Source organism: Podarcis muralis, chromosome Z (assembly GCF_964188315.1).
Source record: "Podarcis muralis chromosome Z, rPodMur119.hap1.1, whole genome shotgun sequence".
Taxonomy (NCBI): domain Eukaryota; kingdom Metazoa; phylum Chordata; class Lepidosauria; order Squamata; family Lacertidae; genus Podarcis; species Podarcis muralis.
The window spans coordinates 1,959,250-1,972,895 of record NC_135673.1 but is presented as its reverse complement, the minus strand read 5'-3'; the positions used below and the strand labels follow the sequence as shown (position 1 = coordinate 1,972,895).

General features: G+C 49.0%; 1 protein-coding gene across 8 annotated transcripts in view; it reads right to left on the bottom strand.

Moving 5' to 3' along the window:
• STRBP (spermatid perinuclear RNA binding protein) overlaps nt 1-13,646 on the bottom strand; it is a 155,617-nt gene that overhangs the window by 100,984 nt on the left and 40,987 nt on the right. The window lies entirely within an intron of this gene.

Below are 13,646 nucleotides of genomic sequence, written 5' to 3'. Positions count from 1 at the left end.
CCATAGTACATGCTACTGTACTGAAATTCCCTTCAGCTCTAAAAACAACATTGCCCTGTGACACAGGTAACCTATATCTGCCCCTGCTTTGCACACACACAGCCCCAGGGTTCCATCACATTATCACCAATTAAAAATAATCAGATGGCAGGTGAAGGGAAAGGCCCACCTCTGCTGGAGATTCTGGAGAGGTCCTGTCAGTCAGAAGCAGGCAATTACTAGACTAGAGGGACCACTGATCGGGCTTGGTGCAAAAGGCACCTTCCTGTCTTGCTAGGAAGCACTGCTTGTAGAGAAGCACGTAGAACCAGTTCTTTGGATCCCAGCCTCTGTTTCCATACTCAAGCTTCCAAAACATAGACCAACAAATCTACCCAGAACACCAAAATGTTCAGAAGAGTAACTGCTCCTTGTGAGTGCCTGGACCAGCTAACACTCCCAGAAGGAGCAGCGGCTGCAGAGCTTGTTGGTGTTTTGCAACTTTGACCTGTTGCAGGACCTTAGCCAGACCTTAGCAGAGCATACTCAGAGTTCCAGAAAGGAATCAGTTGCAGGCAGGATGGGCGAAGCAGGAACCAGACGCTGCTACCAGTAACTTGTTTACTTAGAGGTGTTTATTATTTACAGCAGACTCTACAAGTTACTACAAGTAAAGATAAAGGGACCCCTGAAGCTCCTGCAGCCAACTGGAAGTCACATAAGCTGCGTCAGACATTCAGGTACCAAAGAGTGTTCGCAAACCAGAACACTCGATTCTGGGTTTGTGGTGTTCGCGAGCCAAAACACTCGACTCACAAGGCGTTTGGGTACGACTGTAAAGCCTAACCTTCAAAGGTAAAGAGTCACATCCATGGCTGCTCCCCCACTTTGCCTCTCATCACACCCCACTACTGGCATGCTGCCCCTGGAAGGCTAACGTGGCCCTCGGAGCTGCCCTAAACTTTAGTACATTCAATCTTCCTTGCACACAATTTGAAAACAGGCAACAAGCAGCATTAGAAACTGGGATAGAAAAGCTAGGAGCCCAATGGCTCCTGGGACCTGGGTTGTGAGCGCCAAAACAGAATGTCTAGTTGCCATTTGCGGGGGGTCGGCAACACTTATTTGTTATATTCATAAGCATAAACTACCGTATTTTTTGCTCTATAAGATGCACCAGACCACAAGATGCACCTAGTTTTTGAAGGAGGAAAACAAGAAAAAAATATTCTGAATCTCAGAAGCCAGAACAGCAAGAGGGATCGCTGTGCAGTGAAAGCAGCGATTCCTCTTGCTGTTCTGGCTTCTGGGATAGCTGCACAGCCTGCATTCGCTCCATAAGACGCACACACATTTACTTTTTAGGAGGGAAAAAGTGAGTCTTATAGAGCAAAAAATATGGTAATTCACATAAGTGACACATTGTTAATAGCACATTTCTAACAAAAATTGCTAATATGTTTAATTTGGTGTTTACAATAAAAATATTGGTACCATACTTCAATTATTGCTATACGCCTTACCATATTGTCTATCCTTAACATATACTTCAAGGCTTCAAAGCATATACATTTCGGTAATCCTTGAGGGTCAACCAGGTGCAAAAAATGGCACTGGGTGAATATGCTCCCATGGAAGAGGGACCCTGTGAGGAGTCTGGCTGCAGTATTCTGCACCTGCTGGAGTTTCTGGGACAGTAGAGCGAATTACAGCAGAAGGGCTTGGGAGAGTCTTGAAGGCCAGGTAGACAGGCCTGGAGGGCTGTATTCGGCCCCCAGGCCTGAGGTTTCCCACCCTTGTGATAAAGGATCTAACGAAGTAGCAGATCCAGGCATGGCCCATCCATGATGCAAAGTGAAGCATTTTGCCTGGGCGGCAGCTCCCAGTGGGGCAGTGCCATGCCCAACACATGCTGCTTGGGTGCTTGCTTGTGGCTGCCAGATGCGCAGCTCCTTCTCCTGCTCGTCCACCAACAACAGACGCCAATGGCAGACCAGCTCATTGGAACCTCTCAGCACAGAGAGGCAAGTATTTAAGCTGAAGGGGTGGTGGGGAGGCGATTTATTCACAGGAGACCTGTAGAGGTGCTCTCTGGGGTTAGAAGACTGAACTGCCTTTTCAGGTTTGTGTAGAGAATAATCCTCAGCTGGCATCTTCCCAGGGGTAGTCAACCTTTTTATACCTACCACCCACTAATGCATCTTTCCTGATGGTAAAATTTCCTTACCGCCCACCAGTGCTGCAGTAACGCAATTATTTTAGCACAAGTAGAAAGGAGGTTTTTGTTTTTTTTAAAGTACTTAAATTTATCTTTTTATTTCTACTTTATGCATGTTTATAATGTTTTTAACTTTATGAAGTTAAATGTGGAAACAATAAATTGAAATTACTTTTAACTGGCGATTAATGAGATCCTTGAGGCTGATGCTGTGAGACTTAAGTATGTGATATCTGGTTCGATTTTCGTAAGGGACAAACGAAGGTTTCCTCTTTCGGTGATATTCAGATGGTTTCTCTGTTTGCTCATAATATGATTAACAGCACTGAAGCCTGATTCTACAAGATACGTGGTAGGGAAAGGTATCAATAAATTGAATATCATTTTCCACATATTTGGATATAATGCAGGCATTTTTTTATTTTGCCAGAGTTTTTGGTATCCACCACTGCCGAAATTACATTTACTCTCGTCGTCATTTTTAAGTTCTAATAGTTCTTCTTGGCAAGTTATATCAACCTCAGCAACATTTGCTATAAAAGGATTTATCATCCAGTCATGCAGCTTCAAGTTTAAAATACAGTCGTACCTCGTTTTGTGGCCAGGATCTGTTCCGGAGTCCCGGCTGCTAGCCGAAAAGGACGCAGGGCAAACTGCTGCATCTGCGCAATGTGCAGAATAGTTTGTGCTTCTGCACATGCAAGAAGTGCAATTTAGCACTTCTGCGCATGCGTGAGCGACAAACCCAAAAGTAACCTGTTCTGGTACTTCCGGGTTTGCCGTGGACACTCGCCGGAATGGACACTAGATGAGGTGGACGTTCGTGGAGGTATTACTGTATCTTGAAATCGTTTTTCCATATCCAATTTATTATTATTGTCCTGGCACAGCTGTCAAAACATTCTATTATCTTTGGCATTAGATTTGATCTTATTTACAGCTCTAATTATTATACTTAATGATGAATGGAAACTTGTATTTAAATGTTTTCCTACAATATGTTGTCTGTGCACAACACAATGAATACACAAAACGTTTGGCACTTCTTCCTTCAAGTAAGCAACACATCCACAATAGCGACCTACCATTGATGGTGCAACAAAGGTATATTCAAGGGTATATTATTTTGTGCAAAGTATGATTTCACAGCATTAAATATTGATAATTCTTTTGTATCTGTAATAAGAATGACAGTGAATAGCATTTCTTCTTGCAATGTTTTCATCAAGATACTGGACATATGTCATCAGTAGAGCATTATTATCTGCAATGAAGGACTTGTCCAATTGTATGGAAAATGAAGAATTTTGGAGAACATCTAATTTTCAACATTAGCCACTATTTCATCAATGCGTCTCTTTACTGTGCTATGACTAAGGGGCAGTGTTTTTAAAACTTCAGGTATATCCTGATGCATTACTGTTGAAATAAATTCTTAATAGAGGGTATTATCAAAGTTTCTCCAATATTATGGCTTTTTGCAATTAATTGTGATACACGATAAACTGCAGTAAATCCATCCTCATTCTTTGCATGTTGTTTTTGAAACGATGCAGCTATTGTTGAACGATTTTGAAATCTTTCATAGATTTCTTGAAAATATTCAATGGGCTTATCTTTATCTTGTGAATGTAGCAAGATGTTCTCGAAATCGACTTGGCTTCATTGCTTCATTAGATAATGTCTTGTGGCACAGTAAACACATTGGAAGCTGTTTATTTGTAACAGATTTCAACGAAACCCATCTTCAGGTACTCTGGTAAATAGCCAAGAGCATATTTCTTTTTTCCAGACGTGGGTTCTAAATTTGTTGCACAATTTAACAACTACTTTTACTCTTACCATGTTTTGATCTGCACTCCACACAGTGCCCCCCTTCCCCTTTTATTACAAACATCAAAAACAACGCTGTATTAGGTGGCAATTTTTATTATGTGTCACCATAAAAAGAAACCCCCCTTTTCTACTTTTCCTGTCTTCTTCTTTACCTTCCTTATATTATATCAATATAACAGGGTCTCTTTTTCCCTTTCGCTTTATTCTCTCCATCTCCTTCCTTTCCTTCTCTTCGTTCTTTCTTTTACTTTATACGATAACAAAACTTAACTTGCCAAAACACGAGCCACTCCAAACACCATGATTCTGCCTGTCTCTGCTTTCTCTCCTCCACTATTTTCCACCATTTTTTCTATTTTTCTTCCTTTTTTCAGTTTTCCCCCTTCCTTTTCTTTTCATATCCTTTTTTTAATTCTGTTCTTTTACCTTCCTTAGGGCAATGTCCAGAAGTAAGGCTGAGCTAGTTAGCCCAATTATAATTATTAGTCAACAACAATTCCCTCCTTCTCCTGCCTATAACTTTTCTTTTCCCTCTTTCTCCTATTTTACAAGTACTCTACTCCGCTTCTGCCTGTCCTTGAAGAATTGGATTTTATATTCTGCCTTTCACTCCCCTTAAGGCAGCCTTTCTCAACCTGTGGGTCCCCAGATGTTGTTGAACTACAACTCCCATCACCCCTAGCTAGCAAGGCCAGAGCTCAGGGATGAAGGGAGTTGTAGTCCAACAACATCTGGGGACCCACAGGTTGAGAACCGCTGCCTTAAGGAGTCTCAAAGCGGCTAACATTCTCCTTTCCCTTCCTCCCCCACAACAAACACTCTGTGAGGTGAGTGGGGCTGAGAGACTTCAGAGAAGTGTGACTGGCCAAAGGTCACCCAGCAGCTGCATGTGGAGGAGCAAGGAAGCGAACCCGGTTCACCAGATTACAAGACTACCGCTCTTAACCACTACACCACACTGTCCCTGCTATCGTGCATCAGTTCCCACTCCTCCCCTTGTTGAAAACATCTTATAACATCACCCCACCAATCGCTCTCCTGCGTTTAGATTATTTCCCTTTTTGGCGTATGGCACCACTTGGCAGAGCAAGTTACTTTCTTGATTATCTTATATCAGGCATAGGCAACCTCGGCCCTCCAGCTGTTTTGGGACTACAATTCCCATCATCCCTGACCACTGGTCTTGTTAGCTAGGGGTCATGGGAGATGTAGTCCCAAAACATCTGGAGGGTCGAGTTTGCCTATGCCTGCCTTATACGGTACACCAGGCCATACAAGGCGGACACATTCACAGGCAGGGCCACTGGATACTTTTCTACTGCCGCTGCCCTGCCTATGCATGTAGTAATAATAATACTACTAATAATAAATAAATAGATATATAGATAAATAGATAGATAGATAGATAGATAAATAAATTAAAAAAAATTATTTATACCCCACCTTCCCTGGCCAAAACCGGGCTCAGAGCGGCTAACATCTAATATATAACATATTACCATAAAATCAAGCAATCAATTAAAATACATTCTAAGATCAAATCAGAATCAAAGTGAAATCTAATCAGATGGCAACCCACAAATTAGGGATGAGGACCTTAAATGCCCACCAGGCCTAACTGTTTATACTGATCTTATATGAGCCTGAGAGAAAAGCTGGGGGGGCCACTTTCGTGCAAGTTCTTATGGGGGGAAGTGGAGTCAGACTGAACCCCGACCAAAGGCCTGGCGGAACAGCTCCATCTTGCAGGCCCTGCGGAAAGATGTCAGATCCCGCAGGACCCTGGTCTCTTGTGGGAGAGCATTCCACCAAGTCGGGGCCACAGCCGAAAAGGCCCTGGCCCTGGTCGAGGCCAGTCTAATCTCCGTGAGGCCTGGGACCTCCAAGATGGTTATTATTTGCGGACCGTAAGGTCCTCCGTGGGGCATACTAGGCGAGGCGGTCCCGTAGGTACGAGGGCCCTAGGCTGTATACCCACTTGGTGCCTCAGAAACATAAGCAAAACACAAGGGTGTGTTACACTCTCGTTTGTGCTTTCATGTGCGCTTGCACCCGCCCACACTTCCTGGTAACCACCGAATGTGAATAGAGCACTCATCTCTCTCAATGGAAGGAGGATTCAGATTGTGCCGTATGTTAAGTCGTGGGTTGACATAGCAGCCGGCACAGCGATCTCTTCAAGTAGCTCTTTATTATGGTAAGCTGGAATAGAACTGACAGTGAACAGCTCAGCCGGCCTGTATTTATAGGCAGCCGGCTGTCACATTGTAACCACAACAGCCCAGAGTTCCCGCCTAAAATAACTGCCGCGGACCTGAGTGAAAACTATCTACAGACCTGAGTGAAAACTATATACAGTATCCCCCTGTTGGCCCAGGGTGAAACTACACTACATAACACCCCTCCCCACCGAGATAAGGCGTTAGTTACAATCGTAATGGTTTCCTTATATACAGCACTACGCGTAATGGTTCAATTAGGCACAAAAGCATATCGGTTACATTTCCCATACTTAGACCAACAGTGATACCTGTCCAACAACATAGTCCTTTAAATGAGTTGGGCGCTTGGAAACTCTGCCAGACCGCCGGGGACTGGTAGCCAAGTCCGGAGGGCCACACAGTTCTCGCTGAGGCTGTGGTGCGACCCTAGGTGGCGTTGGAACCAACTCCCCTGGATCCGCTGCTGTGAGTGGAGCCTCCGCAAGTGGAGTGGTCTGAGTCTGTTCTGAGACGGCTTGGTTCGGCTCCACGCTGGCAGTTTGCGAGGGAGGTGTAGGTGGAGCCTCGCCATCTGTACGTGTCTCTTCTGGAGCCGCAAGCGCAGTTGGGGGCACCTCGGTAGTGTCCAAGTCCCCAACCCTGCGCCTAAGTTGGTCTATGTGCCGTCGCCACAAGCGCCCGTCTTCGAGTGCCACCTGGTACGAGCGAGGTCCAGTGACTCCCACTACTGTGGCTGGCACCCAAGGGATGTCCCCCACATAGTTCCGGGCAAAGACCTGGTTTCCTGGGACAAATGACCGTGGTGCGTTGGCACAGCCTGGGGGTTCAGCCACGGCAAAGTCTGGGTGTAGCCGGTCGAGCGGTGACCTGAGGCGGCGGCCCATAAGCAGTTCCGCAGGACTCCTCCCTGTGGCCGCATGAGGGGTGATGTGTTGCGCGAACAAGTATTCGGCGACCCGCTCATGCCAGTCTCCCCGGTCCAGGCGCGCCAGTGCCTCTTTTGTCGAGCGCACCATTCTTTCCGCTTGCCCGTTGCTGGATGGATGAAAGGGTGCCGTTAGGGCATGGCGGATGCCCAGTCCCAAAAGATACCGCTCAAACGTGCCTGATGTGAACTGCGGTCCGTTGTCAGAGACAAGGACATCAGGACACCCATGCGTTGCAAACAGGCCTCGCAGCACCCGGATGACAGCTTCGGTAGTGGTGGAGGGCATCAGGGCGACCTCCAGCCATTTGGAATAGGCGTCCACCACTACCATAAAGGTCCGGCCGTGAAAGGGGCCAGCCAGATCGATGTGCACCCTCGACCAGGGTGTCTTTGGCGTCTCCCACGTGTATCCCTTAGCTGCCGGTGGTGCAGGCCTCGACTCCTGGCACGCTTGACAGGCGGACACCCAGGCAGTGATGGCATCGTCCATATTAGGCCACCAGACGTAACACCGAGCCAACGCCTTCATTTTGACAATTCCCGGGTGGCCAACGTGCAGAGCCTCCAGGACGCGCTGACGGAGTCCCTGGGGAATCACGACGCGGTCTCCCCACAGCAGACAGCCGCGATGAGCTGAGAGTTCATGTTGTCTGGTTGCGAAGGGCTGGAACTCCGATGCAAAGGGCCCTTGTGGCCACCCCCTCCACACCCAGTTGAGCACCCGGCTGATGGTGCGATCCTGGGCAGATGCGGAGGCCACAGTGGCAGCCGACACAGGCGCTGCCGGAAGATCCTCAATCAGAAGGAGCGATGAAGCTGGAGCCGGGTCTTCCACAAATGCTGGAAGAGGGCAACGGCTGAGGGCGTCGGCATGGCCCATCGATTTCCCCGGGCGGTGGATGAGCCGGTAGTGGTAGGCAGCCAGGAAAACAGTCCATCGCAGCATGCGTGGTGAGAGGACCGGTGGAGTTGGACGATCACCGGCGAGGAGGCCCAGGAGTGGCTTGTGGTCAGTGATGAGGTCAAAAGTCCTGCCATAGAGGTATTCATGAAACCTCTTCACTCCAGCCACAAGTGCCAATGCCTCCTTGTCGAGCTGGCTGTAATTCCGTTCCGTCGGAGATAGTGTCCTGGAAAAGTAGGCGAGCGGTGCTTCTCTTCCATCTGGAAAACGGTGACTAAGGACAGCCCCGATGCCAAAAGGTGAGGCGTCGCAGGCAAGGACCAGCGGCCTGGATTCACTGTACTGTACCAGCACACTGTCCGAAGAAAGGAGAGCCTTGACCGCGTTGAAGGCCGCCGTCTCCCGATGACCCCAGGCCCAAGGCGTCTTAGTGCTAAGGAGTCGGTGAAGAGGCTCAGCCACTGTGGCTTTGTGGGGCAGGAACATGTTATAAAAGTTCAGCAGCCCCAGGAACGCCTGCAACTCCGTTTTGTTCTTTGGAGTGGGGGCCTGCTGGATAGCGCGGATCTTGGATGTGGTTGGATGAAGACCGGAGGCATCGATAAGATAGCCCAGGAACTCTACCTGTGGAACGGCGATCTGGCACTTCTCCCTTTTTACCTTGAGCCCGGCCTCCTGGAACCTGGTCAGCACGGCACGGAGGCGCTCGAACAGCTGCTGGTGTGAGTCTGCAGACACCAAGACGTCATCAAAATATGGTACCACGCCCGGAAGCCCTTGCAGGAGACGCTCCATAAGGCCTTGGAAGATGCCAGGAGCCACACTCACCCCGAACTGCAACCGGCGGCAACGGAATGCCCCCCGGTGGGTGACGATCGTCTGGGCTTCAGCAGTGGCATCATCGACTGGCAGTTGTTGATAGGCTTGGGCAAGGTCCAGCTTAGCGAAGACCTTACCCTCACCCAGGGAATGCAGCAGGTGTTGGACAACAGGAACCGGATAAGCGTGCTGCTGAAGTGCCTTGTTGATCGTGCACTTGTAGTCAGCGCAGATTCTCACCGACCCATCTGGCTTGACAGGCGTGACGATGGGGGTTTCCCACTTTGCGTGGTCAACCGGCTCCAAAACTCCTTGGGCGATCAGTTTGTCCAGTTGTTCGTCCACCTTAGCCTTGAGAGCAAAGGGAACCCGGCGTGGCTTTAGCTTGATGGGGGCGACTTGTGGATCCAGGCTAAAGGAGATGGGCGTACCTGTATATTGGCCCAAGGTGCCGTCAAAAACCTCGGCAAAGTCTTTGACCAGACCCTCAGTCTCTGCGTTAGAGATGCAGTTGATGCCGGTGACTTCCAGGCCGAGGGCATCAAACCAGTCTAGCCCTAGGAGGCTTGGCCGCTGACCTTCGACTACCACCAACCGGAGCAGGCCCGAAAAATCCTTGAAGGCGATCCGGAACCGGCCAACGCCTACCACGGGAACGTCGTTTCCCTGGTAGTCTCTCAGGTGTACGCGGTGAGAGTCGAGTTGCCTTTTGGACACTCTGGGTACCAGTCTTTTGATGGTGCTCCATGACACGATGGACAGGGCAGACCCGGTGTCGATCTCCATGTCACATGGAGCTCCTTCAATGAGCACCGTGACGTTCAGCTTGCGTCTCGTAGGCGAGTCGGTTTGGCCAATCGTGGTTCCAGACGGGCAGCGGCAGTTGGTGAGAGCGAAACAACTTTCCTTGGCAGACTGGAGTGAAGACTTGGACTTGCGAGTCGATGAAGGGGGGGTGTCAGACGGAGCCGATCGGCAGACCTTAGCGATGTGGCCCCTTCTGGAACACCTCCTACAGATGGCGTCTCTGAATCGACACTTGGCACGGGAATGGTTGCCTCCGCAGCCAGCACATTCCGGTTGGCCCTTGGACTTCTGTTGGAACTTCCTGCGCTCCCGCTTTGTCTGGTGCACATCATCGTCTTCACTGGAGGATGCCTCCTCACTGCTGGCCTCTTCATGATGCACCGGAACGGGCTCCCTAGCAAGACGCAGGCTGCTGGACTTGCGGATCTCCTGAGCGGAGCGTTCAGCAGCTTCTGAGGCCACAGCCTCCTCAATGGCTTTCTGTAGCGTGAGGTCTGGCTTGGCTAGGAGACGCCGTTGCAGATGGATGTCCCGGACCCCGCAGACGATTCGATCCATCAGGGCATCGTCTAAGTCTCGGAACTCACAGTGCATTGCAGCCTGTCGCAGGGCGGTGGTGTAGTTGTTGATTGACTCCCCCTCTGTCTGGTTCCTGTGGTAGAACGCATGGCGGGCAGCAATCTTGGACGGCTTTGGTGCGTAGTGGTTGCGGAGCTTCTCTTGGATCGTGTCCCATGGTGATGCCTGGACTGCTTCAGGCGCAACCAACGCTCGGGCCGTCTCAAACACCTCAGGCCCACAGAGGCTGAGGAATAGGCCCCGCTTCCGATCCTGTGATACTGCTGTCAGTTCGTTGGCTTGGAGGTAGCAGTCGAACCGAGCGAGGTAGGAGTCCCATGATTCAGAGGCTGGCGCAAACGGCGGTAGAGGCACAAGTGAAGCCATGATTCCGATGCCGGCGTGAAGGGCGATGGATGGAACACAGTGCTCTAGCCAGAACAGTCAGCTCTGAACTGGTTCTGCCCAGTGATTTCGCTCAGTGATTTCGCTCTGTGATTCAGCTCAGTGATTCAGCTCAGTTCAGAGGCTGGCCGCATCTGGCTGTGCTCTGATGTCCATCCATCCCATCCTCGTCGCCAGTGTTAAGTCGTGGGTTGACATAGCAGCCGGCACAGCGATCTCTTCAAGTAGCTCTTTATTATGGTAAGCTGGAATAGAACTGACAGTGAACAGCTCAGCCGGCCTGTATTTATAGGCAGCCGGCTGTCACATTGTAACCACAACAGCCCAGAGTTCCCGCCTAAAATAACTGCCGCGGACCTGAGTGAAAACTATCTACAGACCTGAGTGAAAACTATATACAGTATCCCCCTGTTGGCCCAGGGTGAAACTACACTACATAACACCGTAGAACCCCCTACCGCCCACCTGGAATCCTGAAATGCCCACTAGTGGGCCATGCTCTAGCCCATGGGTAGGCAAACTAAGGCCCGGGGGCCGGATCCAGCCCAATCGCCTTCTCAATCCGGCCCGTGGACACTCTGGGAATCAGTGTGTTTTTAAATGAGTAGAATGTGTCCTTTTATTTAAAATGCATCTCTGGGTTATTTGTGGGGCATAGGAATGCGTTCACTTTTTTCCTTCAAAATATAGTCCAGCCCCTCAAAAGGTCTGAGGGACAGTGGACTGGCCCCCTGCTGAAAAAGTTTGCTGAACCCCTGCTCTAGCCTATCGCAGTTCGTTCCCTGTATACTTGAAACTGCCTTTCAGAACACCCCCGTGATCAGCCGTCCTCCCCCTAATTCTTTCACATCTCACCTCGTCCTGTAAGTCTGGTTACTCTGAGAAAGAACTTCTGTGTAAATGTCCCTGGTCACTTTCCACCCCACACCCTCAGCTTCTGGTTTAGTGCCCTACAGCTTAGTCTGCAGGAACCCAGACATGGAGCAATTCAGGCTGGAGATGGACCACAACTCTGATCAGGAAGAGGTTTATGGGTGTTGCTCGCTGCCTACGATGACACTCACACACGATTCTTTCGGCCCTCAATTGCCCCAGTTAAACAGGCTCTGGAAACTATGACAGAGCCCCATTGACCAGAGGCAAAGAAAATAAACAAATAAATAAACACATAAATACAGGGTGAGCACGCACATCATGCACAGCGAGCCCACTTAAATGCACTTTCGATGTGGAGTTGGGTTCAGAGACAGATTGGTTTGCCTCCAGTCAGATACACTAAAATATTTAACGAAAGGGCATGCAGGAGTAGGTTAAATCAGCAGTCGTGCTAGCAAGGAAAAGGGCTGCCCTTGCACATTACGGCACCTTATGGTTTTTGAGCCGCACCACCACCAACTGTCATAGGGACAGACAGAGAGGATCAGCTGCAGCGGAAGAATCTCTGCCCCATTTTGATTCCGGTGTCAGGTCCTGTTACCAACTGTATTTCCGAGTCCCTGACTTCCCTTGCCTTTGCATCCTACTTTTTAAAAAATAAATAAATAAATGCATGAAATCATTGAGGCAGCAACTGACAAGCTAGCAGTGCATTTAAGCGAAGGCTCATTAAACTTTAAACCAGCTAAGAGAGACAAGGAAGGGGGCCGGGCACCACTGCAGATTTGCAAAACGAAAAGAAGAGGGACGGGGAGAGAAGTGCCAACTTGTTCAAAATACAGTCAATAAGGGACAGCCAAGGAAATAATTCAAGTGGGCAAACAGCTGCTGCCACTACTGCATTCCTTTAGTAAGGATAAGCAGGGTTTGGAACCAGCATAAAAATGAAATGAAATGAAAAATAAAATAAACACTTTTTGGATTGGATTTGAATGTCTGCACTATGTTTTAAAATACGCTTCCTTAATAGAAACCAGAGGTTTTGGATTGCCTTTAGACATTTCAAAATGGTGTGGACAAGATAAATAATGAGGTTCGTATGCACATGCACACACACACAGAGCATTTTTTTAAAAAATAAGCCAAACCAAGCCTGTCTGCAGGTTTCATTAAACTTCTTCCCTGCACTGCTTTCTACTTTTCTCAGGCGCTACGATGGCTATGATTCACAGTGATGCCATCAAGGCAGGACACTGTGGCCATCATGAGCACCTGCCATTGTCTCCCAACACAACAGGACTGGCTCATCACATTTTAAAGCATGTGAAATAATACATTTTACCATTTAACTAGGGCAGATTGGGGAGGGAGGGGGAGGTTGGACATGATTCCATTAAGTCCAGAGTCCACAATCACGCAACGGCACCACTGGTTATTCATGGACCAGGCATTGCTCAAAATAAGGGAGGATCACCATTCGTCTTGAGGGTACTTTCTGTAAGAGACCCTCAGTCCCAATCCGCAAGCCAGAGGATACTGCGAGCTGCAGCTAAACAAGTCAGTGAGCCAGTGTGTGGCAGATCACAACAGTGAGGAGCCCAAAAGCTGCATCTGCCCAAGGGAGGAGCCCACAAACGGATTTGGCTCCTACACAGGATTATATGCAACTTTTCGCTTGAGTCAGAATGGATGTGGCTCTAGTTTTCGTCCCACTTCAAAGTCTGCAGATTGACTCACTTGCAAGAACTGCCATTTATTTATTTATTTATTCAGCTACATTTATACCAAGCTTTTCCTGAAAACAGCTCAAGGTGGCATGCAGAGTTCCTCCGTCTCCCCATTTTATCCTCACAACAACCCTGTGAAGTAGGTGCAGCTGAGAGACAGTGACTAGCTTAAGATCACCCAGTGAGCTTCACGGCTGAGCGGGGACTAGGACACCCACCTCCCCAGGTCTCACCCCAGCACTCTGACCACTGCACCACAGTGTCTCATGAGTGGGGAAGGGCTGTAGCTCAGTAGCAGACCTTTTGCTTTGCTTGTGGCATGTTCAGGTAGGGCTGGGAACAGGGCCCTCTGGACCAATGATCTGAC